General features: G+C 48.1%; 1 long non-coding RNA gene across 2 annotated transcripts in view; it reads right to left on the reverse strand.

Moving 5' to 3' along the window:
- Window positions 1-2,227: 2,227 nt before the first annotated feature.
- The window catches only part of LOC135189799 (uncharacterized), a 43,763-nt gene continuing 25,201 nt past the window's right edge, over window positions 2,228-20,789 (reverse strand). Inside the window, exons 2-4 of one of the 2 annotated variants that reach the window (XR_010308317.1) lie at window positions 15,352-15,433; window positions 10,487-10,583; window positions 2,228-2,426 (exon numbers count right to left, since the gene is read on the reverse strand). This is a non-coding gene — a long non-coding RNA (uncharacterized LOC135189799). Of the gene's footprint in view, window positions 2,427-10,222; window positions 10,394-10,486; window positions 10,584-15,351; window positions 15,434-20,789 lie in introns of those variants that run through there. The other variant, XR_010308318.1, reaches the window with a different exon arrangement.

Raw genomic sequence — 20,789 nt, forward strand, 5'->3', positions numbered from 1 at the left:
TTAAGGAGCTTGAAAAATCCAACTTCATTTTAAGGAGCTTTAAAATTTCCCAACCTAATCATAAAGAACTTTTAAAATCTCAGCTTAATGTTTAAGGAACTTGACAAAAATAATCCACCTCAATTTTAAGGAACTTCAAAATTCCCCAATTTTAAGCAACCTTAAAATTCTCAACTTCATTTTAAGGAAATTTAAAAGTTCCTAACTTAATTTTAAGGAACTTGAAAAATCCCAACTTAATTTTTAAGGAACTTGAAGAAATCCATCTTCAGTTTTAAGGAACTTTTGGGGGGAAAAGCATCTTAAAATTAAGGAGCTTTTAAAATCCCAAATTAATTTTAAGGAGCTTGAAGAAGAAGAAAAAAAAATCCAGCTCGAATTTAAGGAACTTTAAAATTCCCAACTTAATTTTTAAGGAACTTGAAAAAATTCAACTTCATTTTTAAGGAACTTAGGGAGGGGGGAAAAAAATCCAACTTCATTTGAAGGGACTTGAAGGAATTCAGGCTGATTTTTAAGGAGCTTGGAAAAATACAAACAAGAGGCAGCTTAAAATCAAGGAACTTTAAAACTCTGAATCAAATTTGAAGGAACTTGAAGGAATTCAGGTTGATTTTTAAGGAGCTTGGAAAAATACAAACAAAAGGCAGCTTAAAAATTAAGGAACATTAAAACTCCCAGCTAAATTTGAGGGAACTTGAAGGAACTCAGGTTGATTTTTAAGGAGCTATAAACCAGAACATATCCAAGTGCATCTGCAAGGAACGAGTTCATCATTTTGCCCTCTTCCTACGGCCATCAAAATTCCAGCTCTGTGCTCCTGATCAGCAAGGCAAATTGCAGGGAAGGAAGGGAGATGACTCAACAGAGCAAAGGTCACTCCTGAAGCACCTTTAATTTTTTATAGGGGGGAGGGGGGCAAAAAAAAAACCCTCACAAGCAGCAAGAAGCCTCCTTGAGGCTCCTGCCAGTGCCTGTTTAGTAAGCGGGCAAAAGGCGCAATCAAACTCACGTTCTGCTTACGTGCCAGAAGCTCACCAGGATGGACAAAACCCTTCCCTCCAAAGGAGAAAAAAATAAAAGAAACCACCAACCAACCAAAACCCCAACAAATCCCAACCAAAGCTCTTTCAGGAGCACGTCATCCCCCAGCCCTTCTTTATTTCTTGATGAGATAAGGGCTTATCAGGACCGTGCGGCACCGCGCAGCCACGCACGGCTTTCAGCAGCCTAAACGCATTCAATAGTTCTTTTTTTTGGGGGGGTCATTATTGGCTTTCCATCATCAATTTAATTCTATTTTTGTTTTGCTTGGATTTTTTTCCTCCTTGTGCATATATATATATATATATAGTTCTTCTTCCCCCCCCTCCTTTTTCTTTTAACCCTGGAAATAAACCTCACACGCAGGCATTAAGGATTTCACAAGCTGTCAGACCGCCTTAAATATGGAATGGGAGCTTCATTAGGCAGCAGAAAAGGGGTGTATGGGGGGGGGGGGGGGGTGTGTGTGAGGAATAAATCTATATCTCTATATAAAGCTACATTATGCATTAAGAATGGGAATAAATAGATATATGTATCTCTTACCCACACACTGGAATGCTAACGCGCATCCAACGCACTCGGAGCAAAGGTTTCAGCCCAAATAAAAGCTGCTTGCACATGGAAATAAAACCCCAACCACATAAATCAAGGCGGGAAGAGAATTAAAATTCCACCCCCCCCCCCCCCCATTTTTTTTTTCTTTATCAGAAACCTAAAGGCTGCCCCCAAAGAAGCATTTCTTGTCCAAGGAGAACATTGCAGGGGTTTGTCTTTCCTGCGAGTTCCATGCAGCCAAGCGGAAGAGCTCAGCGACACTTCACCTGACTGCAGCAGCAGTGGGGATGTGATGCTTACAGTGGGTGACAGAAAGGGGCCATTTGAATTGCTGTTATGCAGTTCACAGGAGAAGATTTCCACAGGTTTTGGCTTTATTTTTTATGGGTTTGTTGGGGTTTTTTTTGCTTGTTTGATGATTTTTTTTCCTTTCTCTCTCTGTTTTTGGTTGGCTTTGTTGTTGTGTTTATTTCTCCCCCCCTCTCCCCTCAGCGATGTAGACATGACAATAACAAAAGGCAGATCCTGGAGCTGCCCTATGGAAGATGAGCAGCTTAAAAATGGAACACTGCATGGCTTTTTCCAAGCTGTCCTGAGCAGGATGCTGCCACTTCACTACTGAAAACACAGAAATTCTCTCTCTCTTGCTCAGAACAACAGTTGAAAAGACTGTTTTAGTTCCAAAAGCTTTGGTGGAAGAACAATTTTCTTGTTGACACCCATTTGTGGCAGAATTGGAACCTTTTTGCTTGTAAGGAGCTGTTTTCATTCCATCCAGCTCACCCAGCAAGTCCAGATTCTCTATGTCCAGCCATAAGCAAAAGCTTCAGAGAAAGAACAATTAAAGCTTCAGTGGATGTACATTTTTCCCCCCCCACACATCTGTGGCAGAATTGGAGTTATTCTTTTTTTACCATGTTAAATAACTAAAACCTTTTTTTCCACTGAGCCTTCAACTCTAAAGCAAACAAATAGACAAAATAAAAACCCAAACCAAACCAACCCAAACAAACCACCAAAACCAACCTAAAAACCTAACAGGCAAACAAAATCTTTGACTATCATGCTGCAAGGACTCAAATCTACAGGTTCTTGCTGGAATAAATGGCTGGGGTGAAGTTAAAGAAGGATTCAGACCTGCAGGTTCTTGCTGGAAAAAGTGGTTGGGGTGAAGTTAAAGGAGGACTCAGATCTGCAGGTTCTTGTTGGAATAAATGGCTGGGGTGAAGTTAAAGGAGGACTCAGATCTGCAGGTTCTTGCTGGAATAAATGGTTGGACTGAAGCTAAGCAAGGACCCAATTCTGCAAGTTCCTGCTAGAATAAATGCCTGGGATGGAGCTAAAGAGAGCCAAATCTGCAGCTTCTTGTTAGAACAAATAGCTGGGCTGAAGAGATGGAAGGACCCAAATTTGTGGCTTCTTGTTGCAATAAATAGCTGGGCTGAAGCTAAAGAAGGACCTAAATCTGCAGGTTCTTGCTGGAATAAATGGCTGGGCTGAAGCTAAGCAAGGATCCAATTGTGCCAGTCTCTGCTAGAATAAATGTCTGGGATGAAACTAAAGAGGATCCAAATCTGCAAGTTCCTGCTGGAATTGATGCCTGGCATGAAGCTACAGAGGACCTAAATCTGCAGCTTCTTCTTAGAATAAATAGCTGGGCTGAAGAAATGGAAGGACCCAACTTTGAAGCTTCTTGTTAGAACAGCTAGCTGGGCTGAAGTTAAAGGAGGACCCAAATCTGCAGGTTCTTGCTGGAATAAATAGCTGGGTTGAAGCTAAGAAGGGCTAAATTCTGCAAGTTCCTGCTAGAATAAATGTCTGGGATGAAGCTGAAGTAGGATCCAAATCTGCAAGTTCTTACTGGAATAAATGCCTGGGATGAAGCTGAAGAGGACCCAAATCTGCAGCTTCTTGCTGGAATAAATGGCTGGACTGAAGTTAAAGGACTCAAATCTGCAAGGTCTTGCTAGAATAAATGTCTGGGATGGAGCTAAGAGGTCTTTCTGGAAGAACTGACCCCCCTCACTTGCAGGAGGAACTGACTCCCCTGACTTGCAGGACTGAGCTGTGCTGTTGAAGCACTTTATGGAATGAATTGAGGGATTTTTCCTTGCTGGAGCTGCTGTGTGGCACAGGTCTCACTGCTGGTGGAGAGATGAACCTCAACCAAGGCACACATCCCTGTGGCTCTTTTCAGATGTTGATAGCAGGTGGAAAAACCAAACTCTGCTGGAAAGATGCTGGGCAATTTCCATCAAAATATTTAAAAGAACCAAAACCTAATCCACTTTTCCTGCACCAGAAGATAAGGAGGAGTAAATGAGTGAACTTCCCAGACCCAACTCACTCTGCATTGGTGGGTGATGGAGAGGTTTTTACACAGCAGAGGAAATAAACAACTGCATCCTCGATACATTGTGAAGGAGGCTTCCTAGGATTCTATTCTCTGCCCAGGGTTAAGGCTGTTGACATGGGATTAATCAGCTGCTCCTCCTAACCCATGAATCAGGGCAAACTGGGGTCTGTTGCATGCGGCGCAGGCTGCTTGGGAATGCAATTAAAGAGAGCAAGCGCAGATACGTGCAGCAAGCAGAAGCTAACAGGTATTCATTGCAGCACTGCCTGCCATGGCAGAGCCTTTTCTGCTTTGGCAGGCTGAAGAATTCCAGCAGGAGCAAAACAATGCTTCAATTTCCTTCCCCCCCCCCGACAACGCCACTGTTCCTTCCCAGTGTTCAGCCCTCAGAGCATATTTTACTGACACGTTACAAAAGAAATGGAATTAGCATTTCTGTGTCTGTTGCTAGAAGCAGGATCCTTCACAGGTGGGGTTTGGGTCGATTTACAAGCAAAAAAACCCAACCAACCCAAGCAAACAAAGAAAATAAGTCCCCAGTTCCCCCCTGCCTATCTTCTGGAGAACATCCACCTCCACGCCAGTGCAACCTGCTTCCTGAAGGGTCCTCGGCTTGTTTGCCAGCCTGTGGCAGGAGGGAATGGGAGGATGTTGGGTGCAAAGTGTCTTGGAGGAGAGAGGGGGAAATCATTCACCACTGGAGATAAGAATGACAGGCTCCTTTTGGCACTAGGATGCGCTTGCGTTAAACGGTCCGGTCGCATCTATTGCGTGGCAGTGAGCACTCATCAGTCACTGCTTGGGAATAGTCATCCACAGCTTCAGAAATTACAGCCAAGGCAGGATTCAACATCTTCCCCCCACCCCCTCCCCGAGTCTTGCCCAATATCCAGAATGCTGCTTTCTCCTCAAGAGTGCGAACGGAAACTACTCAGGAGTGACAGGACTAGGGGCAATGGAGCAAAGCTGGAGGTGGGGAGGTTCAGCCTGGACGTGAGGAGGAAGTTGGTGAGCATGAGAGTGGGAGAGGCTGGAATGGGTTGCCCAGGGAGGTGGTTGAGGCCCCATGGCTGGAGGTGTTTAAGGCCAGGCTGGATGAGCCACATCTGACCACCTCCATTCAGCTTTCCAAAGGGAAGGCTGCGACTCCTCTAGCAACAAGCCACAACCATTGCTCACCTGGCCCCTGCCTGGAGCTCCCCATCCTGGGAAAGGCAAAACCACAGAGACATCCCGAGGGAATGCTGCTTCTCCACCAGCACCTCTCCAGGGGCCTTTGCACTGGTGCCATTAGATGAATGTCTCTTGGCTCTCACCCACCAGCTCTGACCCTTTGCTATCAAGATGCATCCACAGCAGCAGGCAGAAACCTTCCACAGGCACCAGCAGAAGGCTGGATGAGGCTCTGGCCAGCTTGATCTAGGGTAGGGTGTCCCTGCCCAGGGTAGGGGGGGTTGGAACTAGATGATCCTTGTGATGCCTTCCAACCCTGACTGATTCTATGATTCTACACCATAAAGCAAGCCTGCAGCAAACCCTTAGCTTAGCAGTGACCAGGATGTGACCATGAAGCAGCCATTGTGTGGCGAGTTTGGAACTAAACAGGTCTCAGGGATTCCAAGCAGGTCATGGTATATACCAAATGAAACATTTTATCCCCAGTGATGATTCATAAATATCTTCTTTCCCTCCCCCCTTTCAGTGAGGAGCTAAAATAGCAGGCAGGAAATCACCCACCCCACCCCCCTTTAATTACAGAATGAGGTTTCTCTCGGTCCCAAAGAGTAATTTTGTGGTTGTTGTTGTTGTAGTGAAATCTCTCACTAAGAGGGATGTAAAACAATGATTAGAGAATGAAAAGATTTGGGGGATTTTGGGTGGTTTGTTTGGGTTTCTTTAGGGGTTTTTTTCCAGTGAAAGCACTTTTGTTGATAACAGCTTTTGTGTGGGTTTATTTTCAGCACAATTCGCTGCAGAGGTTAAAGAATCTCAGATTTAAATATCAAACCATGGGGAGCTACACACACACAGAACACCCAACCCAAACCCAACCTACTCCTTGGAGTCATAGAATCAAGCAGCTTGGAAGAGAGCTCCAAGCTCAGCCAGCCCAACCTAGCACCCAGCCCTGTCCAATCAACCAGGCCATAGAATCAAGCAGGTTGGAAGAGAGCTCCAAGCTCAGCCAGCCCAACCTAGCACCCAGCCCTGCCCAACCAACCAGACCATGGCACTAAGTGCCCCAGCCAGCCTTGGCTTCAACACCTCCAGCCACAGTGACTCCACCACCTCCCTGGGCAGCCCATTCCAATGCCAATCACTACTCCTACACTTCTCAGCCCTTGTGATGTCCTATATTCAATCCCCTCCTATGCCCAAAGCATATCAAACCCATACTTTGCAGGCAGCATTCGTTAGGTGCCTGGTTTTTATTACACAGGTATTTGCACAGCTTGCTGCTGTATCCACAGCACTGAAATAGATTGTTTAAGGGGCTCGTTCTGGAAAGCAACTTATCTTTGCCAAGTGCAGACAGGAGGTTTGCTCCTAGGAGTGGTTTGGGTTTTTTTTCCTTCCTTTAATTTAAAAGTGAAGTTTGAAGTAATTTTATGTATGGGATAATAACTTCAATATTTAAAGGGGAAATTATCACTGCAAAATCATCTGCGTGAGAGCTTCTGGAGAGCTGCAGTGACTGAAAGCTGCCTTCAAAAGTCACTCTACAGATCCAAACTCCAGGAATTTTATCCCCTACACACACCCTTTAATGATGAAATGTCCCTTTCTCAAGTTATTAGGGTGACAAAGCTGGTGAGAGGCCTGGAGCACAGCCCTGTGAGGAGAGGCTGAGGGAGCTGGGGGGGTGCAGCCTGCAGCAGAGGAGGCTCAGGGCAGAGCTCATTGCTGTCTGCAGCTGCCTGCAGGGAGGCTGTAGCCAGGTGGGGTTGGGCTCTGCTGCCAGGCAGCCAGCATCAGAAGAAGGGGACACAGCCTCAAGGTGTGCCAGGGCAGGTCCAGGTTGGATGTGAGGAGGAAATTGTTGGCAGAGAGAGTGATTTGCACTGGAATGGGCTGCCCAGGGAGGTGGTGGAGTCCCCATCTCTAGAGATGTTTAAGAGGAGGCTGCATGAGGCACTTAGTGCCATGGGTTAGTGAATTAGAAGGGTTGGGCTGGATGATCCTAGAGGTCTCTTCCAAGCTGGTTAATTCTGTGATTCTCCTGCCTTTCTCACCTGGTTTACCCAGAAAACTCTTTACCAGAGCCATTTCCCACCACTAGAGAGGAAGACTGTGAATGTCCTCACCCTGGAGATGTTCAAGGCCAGGTTGGGTCAGGTCTTGAGAAACCTGAGCTAGCAGGAGGTGTCCCTGCCCAGGGCATGGAACAGGAATGCTTTCAAAAGCATCTTAAATAAAAAACAAACCCAACCAAAAACCAAACCAAAGGAAAGGTTTTGCCCACTGTGTTCAAATGAATTTGCCCTAAGTTCTGCTCCTCTCTTGTCCCAATTTGTTTTAATATGAAAAAAAAGGGGGGAAATCTAATCTCTGCTTGCAAAGCAGATTATGCATGTATTCAATTCTTTCAAATTAGAACATACTTAATGCCACATCAGTTCCAGGCAGGCAGAGCAGGAGAAAGAATTAATACACCTAAACAACAGGAGTGGGCTTTGAGCTGAAATGACTGCTTGGCTCCAATTCTCATTTGGGAAAGCTAAACACTGTACAGTCTACCACTTAATGAGATGCAATTGGCAATGTAGTGTTGGATTCATAGAATCAAGCAGGTTGGAAGAGAGCTCCAAGCTCAGCAGCAATGAGCTCTGCCCTGAGCCTCCTCTGCTGCAGGCTGCACACCCCCAGCTCCCTCAGCCTCTCCTCACAGGGATTGTTTGATTTTGTTGTTTTCCCCCCCTGAACAAACCACAGATTAAAAGCTTTAAGGCAGCCAATACTTCTAATTGAGAGAAATCAAGGCCAGTGCATCACCTGGGTTGTGTAAGCTCTTTCTCCCATCCCCAGCCTCTCCTGCCTCCAATGAGTAAGTTAAATCTCATTTTGCTCTTCAAAACGTCTGGTTTTGGTCTCAGTAAAATACTGGTGCCTCAAATAAGAGGTCAGAGCTCATTTGGACTAGGGCCTAAACCACAGGGGACTGCAGACCCTTTAGTCTTCAAGGTCATATCTGCAAGTTCGCTCATGGCAGCTCTCCAAGAGAGCAATTGTGCTCTGAGGTTGTCTGCCCTGGTTTCCTGCCATCTCATCAGAGGACCTTCTGCATCTTCCCTAAGCACTTACTCTTTTGCTGCTAAATCCCCCCACAAATCTTGTTTCTGTATGACTTGGAATGCAAAAGGTGTTTGTCCCAGAGCTGCTGTTAGCACTACTCAAAGGCAGCGAGCCTGTGACTAGGGTGGATAACTACCTGCTGTGGGCACTGGTACTTAAAGCCTTAAATCATAAACTCATCCAAAAAGAGGGGAAATGCACTGGAGATACCATTCCCTCACCAGAAAGGGCATCCATCACCACAGCAGCTCTTGGAGGCCACGGAAGAGACAAGGGATGACTCAGCTGAGCAGGGGACAAGGGAAGCAAGAGGAAGAAGAGCATCACCAGAGGCACTAAACCTGCCCTGCCCATCAGGTGTGGGCAGCTGGGGGTGGGTGAAGTGCTGCACTTTGAGCAGAGGGCAATGGATGAAGCAATTTCAGCTCATGGAGATGTTTAAAGGAATTTACTACTGAGTGTAGTGAGGTTTGCAGCCTGCTTGGAGGAGCAGAGAGAGGGGATGGCATCTGCTCTCCTATTGCACCACGATTCCTCCTCGTGGGAGAGCAGAGATTTGGCTTTGGCCAGACAGAGCAGCCTCACTCTGCAGGCAAAACTGCTCCTGACCCCAGGGGAGGTGGGATTTGATCCACCAGCCCAGGTCTGGCTTATGGGATATCACTGGGAAATGCCTTCCTGTGCCCTTTGAGGAGTGGGGAAGCTGTGTCCTGGTTGGTGGCTGCAGTGGCAGCAGTTTGAAGGGCAAGCTAGAGAAAAGGATCACCTTTGCTGAGATTTGGGATGGTTCAGGCTGAAGAAGGTAAGGCTCCAGGGAGACCTACTGGTGGCCTGTCAGTACTTAAAGCAGGCCTGTAAGAAGATGAGGACAGGTATTATAGCAGGACCTGTTGTGACAGGACAAGAGGTGATGGTTTGAAGCTAAAAGAGGGAGATTTGGAGTGGAGAAAGAAGACATTTTTTACACTGGGGGTGGTGAGACTCTGGGAAACCTGAGCCAGAGATGTAGGAGGTTCTCCATCCCTGGAACCATTCCAGGTCAGCTTGTTTGGAGCTCTGAGCAACCTGCTCTAGTTGAAGATGTCCCTGTTGACTGCAGGACTAGATGACCTTCAAAGGTCCCTTGCAACTTAAAGCTCTCTGTGGTTCTGTGCAGCAAACAGACAATTCACCCTAAAGGAAGCCCAGGAAGAGTTCTTGAGTGCTTGCTATGTTAGCCTTGCTTCAAATTCTGTTTCTGTTGCTAGCATTTGTATCTCTTCTTTTTAATGAACACTGCACAGCTGAGGGAGGCAGCAGAAGGTGCAGAATGTGAAGATCATTAAATTAAACCAAACCTGATTTGCAACAGAACCAAACATCCTGAGATTGCACAGACAGGCTGAGAAATCAATTCCACCAAACCTCTCCAACTCTCCTGTGAAGAGTCCTCTTCACAGAAACATAGAGTCAAGCAGGTTGGCAGAGAGCTCCAAGCTCATCCCCAGCCTAGCACCCAGCCCTGCCCAACCAACCACACCATGGCACTAAGTGCCCCAGCCAGGCTTGGCTTCAACACCTCCTGCCACACAGACTCCAGCACCTCCCTGGGCAGCCCATTCCAATGCCAATCACTCTCTCTGACAACAACTTCCTAACAACATCCAGCCTAGACCTGCCCTGGCACAGCTTCAGGCTGTGTCCCCTTCTTCTGCTGCTGGCTGTCTGGCAGCAGAGCCCAACCCCACCTGGCTACAGCCTCCCTGCAGGCAGCTGCAGGCAGCAATGAGCTCTGCCCTGAGCCTCCTCTGCTGCAGGCTGCACCCCCCCAGCTCCCTCAGCCTCTCCTCACAGGGCTCTGCTCCAGGCCCCTCCCCAGCCTTGCTGCCCTGCTCCCAACACCTTCCAGCACCTCAGCATCTCTCTGCAATGGAGGAGCCCAGAATTGGACAGAGTAGGACTATTCCAGCGGGGCCAGACCCTTACCTCCCACGTGTTTGCCAACTGAAGCTGTTTCAGGTGGCATCCTTCAAACTGCCTGGGTGATTTAGAGCCTCACAGCCCTGAGACATCAAAATCCTCAGCAACCAAAAAGCCCCTCAGGTTCTCAAAGCATTCAGTGATCCTCTGAAGCCTCCAGCCCCAAAGGAGGAGTTTCTACTCCTGTTTAAAGCAGAGGGAAGGTTGAACACATGGGCAGAGTGAGAACTCACTTGAACCAGGAGACATCCTAGAGAGGAAATATTGGGCACCTACCTCTGCTCAGAGGGGTGACTCCTCTGCAGACTGCCTGTAGCTCTGCTTGCTCTTCTGGAGGTAGGTATTTCATTCCAGTTTTCCCACTGCCAAAAACCTAAAGGGAAAAAGGCTCAGAGTGAAATCTCAAGGCCAAATAGGTTAGAGCAAATCTCAACAGAAGGAAATGTGGGCTTGGGATCCCTCTTCTAGTTCTTTAGCAGTAAGGTTTGAACATGGCTCTGGTACCCAAGAACTTAGAATCATAGAATCAAAGAATCACAGAATCAGTCAGGGCTGGAAGGGACCACAAGGAGCAGCCACTTCCAACCCCCTGCCATGCCCTTACACTAGAGCAGGCTGCACACAGCCTCATCCAGCCTGGCCTTAAACACCTCCAGGGATGAGGCTTCCACCACCTCCCTGGGCAACCCCTCCCAGGCTCTCACCACCCTCAGGGTGAAGAGCTTCTTCCCCAGTGATGATCTTGTGGGGTGAGGAATGTGAACACAGCTTTCTGCAGCTTTGACACAGACCCTGTTTGACCTTCACACATCTCAACCACTCCAGTGCAGTGAGAAGAACTCTGACTCAGACCTTAGAGCCAAAAACTCCTGAGCATCACAGGATCCGAGGATGTCAGGGGTTGGAAGGGACCCAAAGAGATCCTCAAGATCAACCCCCCTGCCAGAGCAGGACCACACAGTCTAGCTCAGGGCACACAGGAGCACATCCAGACAGGCCTTGAAAGGCTCCAGAGAAGAAGACCCCACAGCCTCTCTGGGCAGCCTGTGCCAGTACTCTGTGACCCTGACAGGCAAGAAGTTGCTCCTTGTGTTGAGCTGGAACCTCCTGTGCTGCAGCTTCCATCCATTGCTGCTTGTCCCTTGTCCTATGTCAGGGAGCAGTGAGCAGAGCCTGTCCCTGTCCCCTCCTTCCTGACCCCCAGCTCTCAAACAGAAACATCTATCAAATCCCCTCTCAGCCTTCATCCTATGGCAAGGTGGAGGCTGCTTGGCACAGGTCATTGGCAGAAAAGTGGATTCTGAGCTACAGTTCTGAGGATGTGCACTAAATGAGGGGCTGGGGCACCTGACCAAATGCCCTTTTGGAGAGGAGGACTAAATCCCTTGTGCTAAGCTCAGAAAGAAGAATCTGGGTTTCTTTTGCTCTGTTTTTGTCTTTGACTTCAGGGAGGGAGAAAAAAACCCAACCCATGCCTTACCCTGTGCTGTGTCCTATTTAAGCACCTTCTGCATGAGATGAATGGGAAATGAACAAAATAACCCAACCCTGAGCCCAGTCTTGCAGCCATGCTGTGTGACACTCACCTTTGCCACCTTCCCTCTCATTAAAAAAAACAAGAATGGGTTTCTATTTTTATTCCTGATGTTTTAACTCTGTTAACAGAGCTGCTAAAGGGAGCTGCTGGAGCTGGACCTTTCAGCACATCGCTGGGTCAGAGGAAGCACTCAGGTGGTGAGCTGTGCATCAAACACGAGCATGGCTACATCACTCATGTTAGGATGGGAGTCTGGGTGGAAGAAGTAGTGCAAAAGGCATTTTCTCCCTTGGGTTGAAAAGCACTGAGCTGGCAGCTTGGCTGGAAAAAGCCCTCCAAGCTCATCAGATCCAACCATCAACCCAACACCACCAGGCCCATCCAACCATGCTCTGAAGTGCCATGTCCACACATTTCTTATACACCTCCACCACCATTTCTTATACACTCCACCACCTCCCTCAGCAGCCTGCTCCAGGTCCTGGGCATTTTTGCAGCAAAGAAATTGTTCCTCATCTCCAACCTAAACCTTCCCTGGCACGATTTCAGGCCATTTATACTCCTTCTATCACCTGAAACTAGTGAGAAGAGGCCAGCTCCACCTCACTCTACCCTTCTCTCAGGGAGCTGCAGAAGCAGAGAGTCCTCAGGCTGCTGAGGAGGAGGAGGTAGAAGTCCATGACAACTCTCCAGAGGCCTCATGCACACCTGCATCCTTACCTCAGAGTGGACTGGAGGTTTCAAACATTCAGTCCCCCCAGATGATAAGAAATTGAAGGAAGCATTTTTCTAGACTGATAGAATGGTTTGAGTTGGAAGTGACCTTGAAGATCATCCAGTTCCAATCCCCTGCAGGGACACCTCCCACTAGCCAATATTGCTCAAGCCCTCAACTAGCCTGGCCTTGATACCTTCATGGAGAGAGCATCCTCATCCTCTGTGGACAACCTGCTTCAGTGCCTCCTGTGAGCAACCTGCTTCAGCATCCTCCCTGAACAACCTGCTTCAGCATCCTCCCTGAACAACCTGCTTCAGCATCCTCCCTGAACAACCTGCTTCAGCATCCTCCCTGAACAACCTGCTTCAGCATCCTCCCTGAACAACCTGCTTCAGCATCCTCCCTGAACAACCTGCTTCAGCATCCTCCCTGAACAACCTGCTTCAGCATCCTCCCTGAACAACCTGCTTCAGCATCCTCCCTGAACAACCTGCTTCAGCATCCTCCCTGAACAACCTGCTCAGCATCCTCCCTGAAACAACCTGCTCAGCATCCTCCCTGAACAACCTGCTTCAGCATCCTCCCTGAACAACCTGCTTCAGCATCCTCCCTGAACAACCTGCTTCAGCATCCTCCCTGAACAACCTGCTTCAGCTTCCTCCCTGAACAACCTCCTTCAGCTTCCTCCCTGAACAACCTCCTTCAGCTTCCTCCCTGAACAACCTGCTTCAGCATCCTCCCTGAACAACCTGCTTCAGCATCCTCCCTGAACAACCTGCTTCAGCATCCTCCCTGAACAACCTGCTTCAGCATCCTCCCTGAACAACCTGCTTCAGCATCCTCCCTGAACAACCTCCTTCAGCCTCTCCCCACCCTTTCTTGTCCTCTTTCTTTTCAGCCTCAGAGTGCTGTGCTCCTTTAAATGCAACCCAAGACTTTAAAGCTGCACTACAAACACAAACCTAATTTATTCCAACCAGAGAAGCTATTCTGGGGCCACGAACAGGATTCGTTTTCCCAGGGTGCAGCAGAACACAAACAACTTCTCTAATTAATTCACAATCAGGGGAGCAGTCCTGTCTGAAACAAGTCATCAGGTGGGGTGTGTTTTTGTTCCTGGTCTCGACAAAGAGAGGCTGCTGCTCTCATCAAAGGCAGCTCAGCACGGAGGAGGAGGCAGAGCAGCAGATGCTGCTGAGCCTTCATGGCAAATTGGAGTTCTGCAATAAAGGATGAGCTCGGGCTGCACCTTCTCTCCTGTCAGAAATCACCCCTGAGCTCTTCCTCTCAGCCTCCCCAGCCCTCCTTGTGAGCCACTGGTGCTCACTGTGGGCCTGTCCCACTTAGCACTTGCTGCTTGATGTGCATATGAGCTGCCACCAGCTCCCGTGGCTGGTTCCAGCGCAAGGCACTGGTGCTGCAGCCCGCTCGGTCCCTTCCAGCCCAAGCCATGCCTGTTTGCACAAGGATGAGCTTCTGCAGAGCAGCTGCTGTGTCCCTCCAGGGACAGCACATGTGCTCATGCAGAGAACACAGCAGTGCCTCCTGTTGTTCCGGGGTGCCTGGGGAGGTCCATCACCTTACCAAGTGACACGTTCACCCAGCCATGAGAGGCTGTCCCAGACAGGTGTGTGACAGGTAGAGTCACAGCTGCAGAGCTGTCAGCTGTCTGCAAAACCTGCTCCTCTCATCCTCTTCAGCACAGGGAGGGGGGACACTGGTCCCTTCTGATGTGGTTTCTCTCCACCACGAGAAGAGGTCTGGCTCCCTGCTAACCCTAACGAGAGCCCTTTGCGGCTGGACTTTGCCTTTCTGCTCTGCTGCCACCCCAAATAAAGCCACATCCTTCATCTCCCTGCACTTTGGGCTGCTGACAAAAGCTCTGGCTAAAGCAGCTTTTCAAGGCTGAGAAATGTTTGATTTTGTGCCTTTTTTCTTCTTCTTAATGGCAGCAAATCTTCTAAAGTTACAGCACATTTAGTTCCGTTTTAATTTAGGACTTTTTAAATTAGGACTTCCCAACAGCATCCCTAATCAACTGGAGTTGTAGTAACAGCCCTAATCCACTTAAAGTATGAAACAGAGCTGCATTCCTTGCATTTGGAAATGAATTACTGAACGAGCTTTATGGCAAATATAATTCAGCTCAGCACCAGGGCTTAATGAAGAAGTAGCAAAAAGGAAACAAATTACACATCCTCTGGTTAATTTACAGAGCAAATATCTACGTTGTGCAAAGGGAATCTCATCACTGGCACACAAATGCCTTCTGCTAAGCCTCTCTCTTGGAACCAGACAATTAAAATGGTCTCTTTTTTTGTGGGTTTTTATTTTCTTTCCTTTCAATGTGGACATTACTCCACATGGCTGTGTTTTAACTCCTCACACATGGGCAGAGACTGAGGCAGTTGGGGCTGTGCGGTCTGGAGAGGAGAAAGCTCCCAGGGGACCTTACTGTGGCCTTGCAGTATCTGAAGGGGGCTACAAGAAAGCTGGGGAGGGACTTTTGAGGCTGTCAGGTGGTGATAGGACTTGGGGGGGGGATGGAACAAAGCTGGAAATGGGGAGATTCAGACTGGATGTTAAGCAGAAGTTGTTCAGCATAAGGGTGGTGAGAGCCTGGAAGGGGTTGCCCAGGGAGGTGGTGGAAGCCTCATCCCTGGAGGTCTTTAAAGATGAGCAGGCTGGATGAGGCTGTGGGCAGCCTGCTCTAGTGTGAGGTGCACCTGCCCATGGCAGAGGGGTTGGAAATGGCTGCTCCTTGTGGTCCCTTCCAACCCTGACTGATGCTAAGAAAAAGCCTTTCTTCTCTAAAACCTTATTGGTGCCATCAGCTGAAAGAGCAGCCCAAACCCCCTGAGGTCAGAGGCTTAGAGCACCACCTACCTCTTCCCCCATTTACCAAGCCACCTCTGCTTTAAATCCCTCCTTTCACACAACTCCATCCCCGTGCAGTGTCGCTCACTTCCTGCAACAAACAAGTAAATGCAGTCAAAAACTTGAGCCTCCCCTCACAGCAAGCCTGACACCCAGATTTATCTGGGAGAATCTGACCCAAGGGTACCACACCCCAATGTCACTCAGGGATGTTGTGTTCCAGAACATCCCCTCCCCCAAAGGAATAACGAAGCAGGCTCCCACTGCTTCCAGCTAAGGGGACTCACAGAAATTCCTTTGGAGGAGCAGAAGATAAAGATTATGTTTCCCCAGAACTCCAAAAGAGCCTTTCTGGAGAAAATCCATGTCTGCATTTTTATGCACCAGGCATCTGTGGCAAAGGACAATTCCAGACAACAGGATTTGGGCTGAAGCAGCCTTTCCCTAGAAAGCCACCACAGCAACAGGAAAGCACTTCTGAGAAGGGGCACAGGCAGGCTGTAAATGTTGATTGTGTTATTATTGACAATTAGCTGTTTAAAGGCTGGGATCAGTCGATGAGTAGCTCAGCAAAGGCTGTGTTATGGCTTAATTGCTTTGCTGTCTAATTCATTTTTAAAAGACCCTGTAGATAAAGAAGATAGCAAAAGAGTGGAAGCCTGTTAGTGAATGGGAATGGCACTCTGCCTTCCTTCCAGCCAGATGCTCCTTGTCTGTGCTTCCACCAACACCACCAAAACAATAACTCTGCAGTGGTCCTTCCTTCTCTTTTCCTACCTAATGAACACGGATGACTTTCAGCTTACAAATCCAGATCAGCAGTGGCTGTGAACTCAACCCTCAATAAAGTGATAGGGAGTCCTATTTCTAAGGGAGTTCTGGACAACTGACTACTTACAGTCTGCTAAATTCTGGAAGGGAGCTCTGCAGATCATCACATTGGGTGATTCTGTGCTCCACAACCTCCCTGGAGCTGTTCAAGGCCAGGTTGGATGAGACCCTGAACAACCTGGGCTGGTGGGAGCTGTCCCTGCCTATGTCAGGGGGTTGGAACTGGCTGAGCTTTGAGGTCCCTTCCAACCTAAACCATTCTACGATTCCAAAGCCCAATAGACTCAGCAGCCAGGAGGTTTTCCCTCTCTCCAGGCTCTCCTTCAGGCCACCACAGCTAATTCCAGTGCACTACATTTCTTCTGAAGGGCTGACCCTCTGACTCTTGCAGACCAGCATCACCAGGCAGCTGAACCATGCGTTTTTAGGTCTCCCAGCCTCTCACCATAAGTGAGCCCATCCCTCCAGTCCCCATTTCAATTCTTAGAATAGAATCAACCAGGTTGGAAGAGACCTCCAAGATCATCCAGTCCAAGCTATCACCCAGCCCTATCTATAGAGAGAAGTGAAGAGATCCAGCACTCAGAAGCAAAGAGGGAAGAACTGTTTGTACTTTGGCTTTTTATCCCTTTTAGCAAACCAATGGATGATATAAACTCCATCATTTTCTTTTTACAACCAATGATCTAATTTCTCTTCTTACAATATTCCAGTCAGCCTTAAACTAGCACAGAACCAGAGGGGTTTAATAAATTCACCTGAGTTAGAAGACGTAGAATATATCTGATTTACAGAGAAAATAAGTGTAATGAAATAAGCTGAAGCTGAATCACAGAATCAACCAGGCTGGAAGAGACCTCCAAGATCATCCAGTCCAACCTATCCCCCTGCTCCATCCAGTCAACTAGACCATGGCACTGAGTGCCTCATACACTCTCTTCTTGAAGACCTCCAGGGCTGGTGCCTGAAATAGAATGTTCATTTAGTTGTAGAATCTTAACTTTGTAACAGAATCTTAAATTTGTAGAATCTTAATTTCTTTCTATTAAGATTGCAGAGGTAAAGAATGAGAACTGCTTCCTTCAAAGGGTGGCCTGCAGGAGTCAGTGAGAGCTCCCAGGCAGGGCTCTGCCTGGGGACCAGGGAGGTCGTTGAAATATCAGCAAACCAGTCTCAAAATAATGGGAAGGAAGACAATTTGAGGACATGGTTGGGTTAGAAATCATCATTTGACTCTTCTTCTGCTCTCTGTATTTGCCAATATCTTCTTGATAATGAGGTGAAGGCAGAGTGAGGGAAGACTCATTGCCTCTCTCCTCTCTGACAAGACACTCGTGCTTATGAAGCACTAAATTAAAATGGACTTTTTAACATACATTGGTGTCTAATGAACTCATCTATAAAGGCAATACACTCTTCTCTTCAGTCCCTCATTAAAGGCCACTTAATGCTAATTATTTGTATTAGCAGAGTTCCTAGCTGCCCCCACAGAGAACGAGGTGTTTCTCGGAGTGGGTGCCTCGCTCCAGCAGCCTTTGCTCCAGAGGCTGCACTGCTGAGGGGAGTCTGCCAACTGCTCTGCAGGGATGCTGCCCAGAGGTGAGGCACCTAGAGCACAACAGCTGAGGGCACTGGGGTCGTGCAGCCTGGAGAAAAGGAGGTTTAGGGGAAATCTTCTCGCTCTCTGCAGCTCCCTGCAAAGAGGTTGGAGGCAGACATCAGCCTCTTCTCCAAGGAACAAGAGATAGGACAAGAGGAAATGTCAACTCGCACTAGGGGAGGTTTGAGCTGGATACTAAGAACAATTTCTTCCTCAAAAGAGTTGCCAAAGGCTGGAGCAGGCTTCCCAGGGCAGTGGTGGAGTCCTCATCTCTGGAGGTATTTAAAAGCCGTGGAGATGTGGCATTGAAGGGCATGGTTTTGTGATGCCTCAGGCAGTGCTTCAGACTTCATCTGAAAGGTCTCTTTCAGCCAAAATGATTCTACAATTCTCTGACCTTGGGCAGAAACAGCCTTTTAAAGCACCACCAGCAGAAATCATTGCAGCACTAGAAGAACTTTCCTAGGAGAAGAGGACTCTGTGTGCATGGCTGCTGGGGGCAGGAGGAGCACACAGGCCCCGTGGCTGAGCTAAGCTGCACCTTGTAGTACAGAGAACTAATATTGCAGTGAGAGTGGCAATATTGGCACTCACTGCTGCTCTTGTAAGCTGCCACTGAACAGGAGTGTTGCACAAAATGAAGCACAGCTCCTCCTAAACCTGCTGTGACTTCCCAAAGCAAAGAGAAGCCTCACACAGGTACCAGCTGCTCTTGTCTGACTTTTACCTCTCAAAGGTGGTGGAGCTGGGGTTGGTGTTTTTACTTAAAGGATTCCCATTCAGGACATCTCAGGTCAGTGGAAACAGGAGAAGCATTTACCCAAGCAGCAAGCACCACTCAACGAAGGTAAAACTATTTCTTGGTATACAAAGGAAAACTGATAATAATAATAATAATAATAATAATAATAATAATAATAATAATAATAATAATAAACCCCACCCAACCAATCCAATTTCATTTATTTTTTAAAGTCTTTTTTGAGGGCACATCCATGTCTGAGCCCAAATCCTAAAGCACATAATCTCTTTGGGAGGGTTACATCAGAGCTCCTAATCTCATTTGCAGAATGCTCCCACATCTACACTTCACTTAAAGACATTAAAATCCCAAATGGAAGAGTCAAGCAAAAGGTGATTTTTATCACAGAATTCCCTTACAAACTCTACATGCCAATGTCTCCATCTCCAGCATCCTTCTGTAGGCTATTCAGGCAAAAAAATAACTTGGCTGGCAGCAGAGGCAAGGACCAACACCACCTGAAGCAGCACTAAATACTCCTGCGAGTCTACCTACAGGAGGGAGGCTTTTTTCTCCTCAGAGTATCCTTTAAATCACCTCTCCACCTACCCCACCTCACCACCCACAGGGGACCTACAAAAAAGCTGAGGAGGGACTTTTTAGGCTGTCAGGGAGTGACAGGACCAGGGGGAATGGAGCAAAGCTGGAGGTGGGGAGGTTCAGCCTGGACATAAGGAGGAAGCTGTTGAGCATGAGAGTGGTGAGAGCCTGGAATAGGTTGCCCCATCCCTGGAAGGATGAGGCCCCATCCCTGGAAGGATGAGGCCCCATCCCTGGAAGGATGAGGCCCCATCCCTGGAAGGATGAGGCCCCATCCCTGGAAGGATGAGGCCCCATCCCTGGAAGGATGAGGCCCCATCCCTGGAAGGATGAGGCCCCATCCCTGGAGGTGTTTGAGGCCAGGCTGGCTGAGGCTGTGTGCAGCCTGCTCTAGGGTAGGATGTCCCTGGGCATGGCACGGGGGTTGGAACTGGCTGCTCCTTGTGGTCCCTTCCAACCCTGACTGATTCTATGATCTACCCCACCTCACTATCTTGCCTCATCTCTAAGGTGAGAAGACATTAAAAGAACTGCCATTGGTGTTCTCAGCCTTTGCAGTTCCATACTCAAGCTGACCCAGCTTTCATCAGCTTGCAGGCAGGCAGCAGTGGCCCAAGGCTGGCAGAGCTCACCAGAACTGCAGACAGCATTTTCCTAATCCAGCCACCTCCTATTTTTTCCCTCCCCTTTCCTCTTTGTGTTGCTGAGTTTCACACACAATCTGCTCTGGAATAACACAAGGCAGAGAGGACCTTACAGAGCAAAACCCTCCACATAAAAGTGTTCATTTCTGTTTGCTTCTCAGCCATTGTAATAAAAAGAATCAAGACACAGGACAGGATTAGCTCATTTGTTCAGCCTCCAATTATTGCTTGTTACACTCCAAAAAGTTTAATGGCTGCCTAATCTTGACTGATAGCCCTGATCAAACTTTTCTTCCCTTCTTTTTCCTTGTTTTTGGTGCTTGTTGTCTCTTGTTCCCTGCGTCTGAAGAGCGCTTAGAAGTAAACAGAGGCGAGGGAAAGGGAATCCCTCTAGCAGAAATGAAGAGCTAAAATGCAGGGATTAACCTCCAGCCTTATGTGCCTTTATCTCCTCGCTGCCTTGCAACCAAAGGGAGGCTGTTTAACCATTAAAAAAGATTAAAGGTATTAATTAGACTAAGAGATGGAAACCTCTCACCCTTCTGTCAGAGCCCAGCAGAAAGAAACCTACTTGCAGATAAAAAGGAAAATAAACCGAGGTTTCGGGTTCTTTTTTCCCCCTTCCCACCACAGTTTAGACCAAACAAGAGCCCTGTTGATCAGTTTTGTTGCTGCCTAAAAGATGAACCAAAGGAGCCCCGAAGGGGATCAGCATCTTGCGGGGTTCCTGTGCGAGGGGCAGCGCTGCCGCCGCTCTGCTGCTGCCTGCTCGGGTCACAGCCGCAGCGCCGCAGACAGACCTCACTGCCGCGGGACCGCAGAAAGCCACCGAAAGAGGACAATGGGAGGAGATTAACAGGCAGCCCCCAGCAGTGGAACTCGGAATTGTCTGGGGTTTGTTTGCTTTTTTTCTCCCCCTCCCCAACCGCCTTCTTTTTTTAAACTCTCTAAAAGGCAGCAAGAATGCAGAGCATCGAAGTGATGGCTAAAGGCTGCTCAGCGCCTTTGGAGGCAGAGAGAGAGATACTAA

The sequence above is a fragment of the Pogoniulus pusillus genome, chromosome 34 (genome assembly GCF_015220805.1).
Source record: "Pogoniulus pusillus isolate bPogPus1 chromosome 34, bPogPus1.pri, whole genome shotgun sequence".
Taxonomy (NCBI): Eukaryota; Metazoa; Chordata; class Aves; order Piciformes; family Lybiidae; genus Pogoniulus; species Pogoniulus pusillus.